The sequence below is a fragment of the Suricata suricatta genome, chromosome 11 (assembly GCF_006229205.1).
Source record: "Suricata suricatta isolate VVHF042 chromosome 11, meerkat_22Aug2017_6uvM2_HiC, whole genome shotgun sequence".
In the NCBI taxonomy this organism is placed as follows: Eukaryota; Metazoa; Chordata; class Mammalia; order Carnivora; family Herpestidae; genus Suricata; species Suricata suricatta.
In genome coordinates this window covers 13,085,606-13,089,201 of record NC_043710.1, presented here as the reverse complement: position 1 = coordinate 13,089,201, position 3,596 = coordinate 13,085,606, and the positions used below count along the sequence as shown (strand labels likewise).

The window sequence follows — 3,596 nt, the reverse complement described above, 5'->3', positions numbered from 1 at the left end:
GAGTTTGGGCCTCTCATCGGGCTCAGTGCTGAGAGAATAGAGATACATGAAGAAAATAATTCCATACAACACAGTGACAGCTGTCAAATGGGATCCAAATGTGGATAAAGCTTTCTTTCTTCCATCTGCTGAGCACATTTTTAGGATGGCAATAAGGATAAATATATAGTAAATGATAACAACTAATAAAGAATAAGAGAAGTTGAGACCTGCCAGGGTGCGCATCGTGTACTCTTTGATGAAGTTTCCTGCACAAGCCATTTTGATAAGAGCTGGGTCTGCACAGTAGAAATGGTTGGTCTCAATTTCTCACAGAATTGCAAACCATGAGTCCACAGTGTTGAGATCAAACTAATAAAGAAGCCATCTATGTAAGGAAAAGAAGTCAGTTGAATACAGATAGTCCTGACATCCTGCCACTGTGGAGCAGAGGGTTGCCAATCGCCATGTATCTGTCAAAGGCCATCACAGCAAGAATGAAGACTTCCACGTGGAGAACTGCAATGAAGAAAAAACACTGCTCTATACAACCAGGGTCGGAAATGCTTTTGATCTCAGCTACCAAATTTTCTAACATTTTAGGTGTGACATTAGAGGAGAACCACACATCTGAAAAGATAAGTGACTGAGGGAAAAATATGGATGGGGCTGTTGAGCTGAGGACTGACCCTGATTAATATGAGCATACCAATGTTCCTAGTCAGAGATTGTGTAATGAGTGCCTGAGTGGCTTAGTGGGCGAGGCAGTTAAGCCTCCGACTTTGGCTCAGGTTATGACATTGTGGTTCATGGGTCTGAACCTCGTGTTAGGCTCTGTGCTGACAGCCCAGACCTGGGGCTGTTTCAGATTCTGTATCTTCCTCTTTCTCTCTGCACCTCCCCCCTCATATTCTGTCTCTCAAAAATGAATAAGCATTATTTTTTTTAAAAAAAGAACAGTGAAACAGAATGATAGCCTATAATATTCTTTTATTAATATTTAGGCTTAAATTAATTAAATTTTTCCGGTACCTGGGTGGCTCAGTCAGTTAAGCGTCCAGCTTCGGCTCAGGTCATGATTTCAACAGTTCGTGGGTTCGAGTCCTGTGTCAGGTTCTGTGCTGACAGCGAGCTCAGAGCCTGGAACCTGTCTTCTGATTCTGTGTCTCCCTCTCTCTGCTCACACGTCTCTCTCTATCTCTCAAAAATAAATAAAAGACACAAAAAATTAAAAAATTAAATTTCTAAAACATACCAAATGCTAAGGAAATTTTTGGAGGGCTTGAGGAGGAAATTATTTTTTGTTTTTGACTATTTCAAATTAAGATGGCTAGCTGTTTGTATTCTGGATACCAAATGACACATATTAATACTCTGGTATGAATATTTTGAGCTCATTTGTCATTAATATTCTACTTACGTTCTATTTATTTATGACTCCAGAGATTGCTAAAGTGATCATTGGTTCTTCATAAAGTTATGCTGTATTTGCCAGCAAAGTACAAGTTAGAAAAACATCATCATCATCATCGTCATCACTTTTAAGTTGATTCATTCATTTATTTATTAATTTATGTAGTTAATACTTTCCAGGAAAAAAAAAATCACCTCTTCTTTTCTTATGCATAACAAGCTGTTATGTCATGTCTGTTTTTTGTCTAAAAGGACATGTAACTTTTCCTACCTATATCATGTGAGATCTGTCCTTCCCTCTTTTTTCTCTAGGATTTGTATCTATCTTTGTTTTCCTGCTATATCCGTGCCTCCCACTGCTCATCTCCTGCTTGACATTTATGTGACAGAAATCAAATGAAGATTGGAAAAACAAGAGATGACTTTCATCCCTCACGAGAGTATTGGCAAAGGGAAAAGGATTGTATGATAGATTCTCTCTGCCAAGATACTAAGTTCAGAGAGGTGTTGCCTCCCTGTGTTACCATTTCTTTGACTTTTCTTTCCCTTTCTGTCTTTTATCCAGAGAGATGTTGCCTTGTCTAACCATGAATTAGTAAAAGAGAGAAATAGAAGGTATTGTCAACTCTATTAGAGTATCCTCTTCGCTCTATGTCGTAACCCGAAGGCCGGGGCCGCTTGTCCCCGGTGATCGGCGGACAGAACACTTGGCGGGCCCCGACAGCTCTACAGGGAGATGTGAATGATTTTTTCACCTTTCATTTATTTAATGAGATTTTATTGATTAATGTTACTTACACAAAATGGTGATAACCATTATATATGAACTACTATTATGTTCATCCATTTCTCATTCATAAAACAGGGTAATATGAGAGAGGAAATACCATCAGGTCTGATCAGTACTTAGAATATCAGGCATATCCCTCTGGTAGGTTTTGCTTCTCTTTCCCATAGATTTTCAGTCTGGGATCTAAAAAGTTATGTTTCTGTATCCAATATTTAGAGTCTTGTGCCTTTCAGACCAGCCAAGTAAGCTGATTCTAACTTTTTCTTGATTCTAGGTTTTAAAAGTAATGACACAAGGTGGTTTCACACTTATGAAAAATCTTATGATGAAGACCACAGTCCTCTCCTCTGACACACAATATAATTGTGTTTTGCCTTTATTGCTAAGACATTTCAAGGGATAATGTCAACCAATAGGGAAGTTAAGTAAGAAAACTACAGTGTACCCTTGTTGTTCATGGATTTAATAGTAGCAATTTTGACCACTCTCTACCAATCACAAAGGATTAATGCTTTTTGTAATTTGGCTAAGGTCATTTTAGAAACCCATATAGTAGCAAGGTGATGGAAAAAGATGAAGAGTAAGAATGATAGTAAGTCTCTTACTTGCATAAAAGTGAGCCTTACTCCCCACATTGACATCTAAACACAGCTAAACCTAAATGTCATGTTTTATAAAATAACTTTACATAAATGACTCTTAAAAATAGCTTATCTGTTGGGGCATCCAGGTGGCTCAGTTGGCTGAGCGTCCAACTTTGGCCTGGGTCATGACCCTGTGTCTCATGGGTTGGAGCCCCACATCTGGCTCGGAGCCTGCTTCAGATTCTGCATCTCTCTCTCTCTCTCTCTCTCTCTCTCTCTCTCTCTCTCTCTCTTCCCTTTACCTGTTTGCACTCTATCTCCAAACAATTAAATAAACATTTAAAAATTTTAATAAAAAATAGTTTGTTCTTAAAAAAAGGCTGTGAACACAAAAACAAAGTTAGGAAAAAGCTTAAATCTTTGCCATTTTCAACAACATGGATGGAGTTAGAATATATAATGCTAAGTGAAATAAGTCAATCAGAGAAAGACAAATACCACACAATTTCATTCATATGTGGAATTTTAAAAGGAAAACAGATGAACATATTGGAAGGGGGTGAAGAAAGGAGAGGGAAACACACCACTTAAGAGACACTTACCAAACTTCACACCCACAAAACTAATAACCCAGTGAAGAAATGGGCAGAAGACATGAACAGACACTTCTCCAAAGAGGACATCCAGATGGCCTACAGGCACATGAAATGATGCTCAACATCACTCATCATCAGGGAAACACAAATCAAAACCACACTGAGATACCACCTCACACCAGTCAGAGTGGCTAAAATGAACAAATCAAGAGACTATAGATGCTGGCGAGGGTA

At 38.5% G+C, this 3,596-nt stretch overlaps 1 pseudogene; it reads right to left on the bottom strand.

Moving 5' to 3' along the window:
• LOC115272412 overlaps positions 1-3,596 on the bottom strand; it is a 13,950-nt pseudogene continuing 10,354 nt past the window's right edge.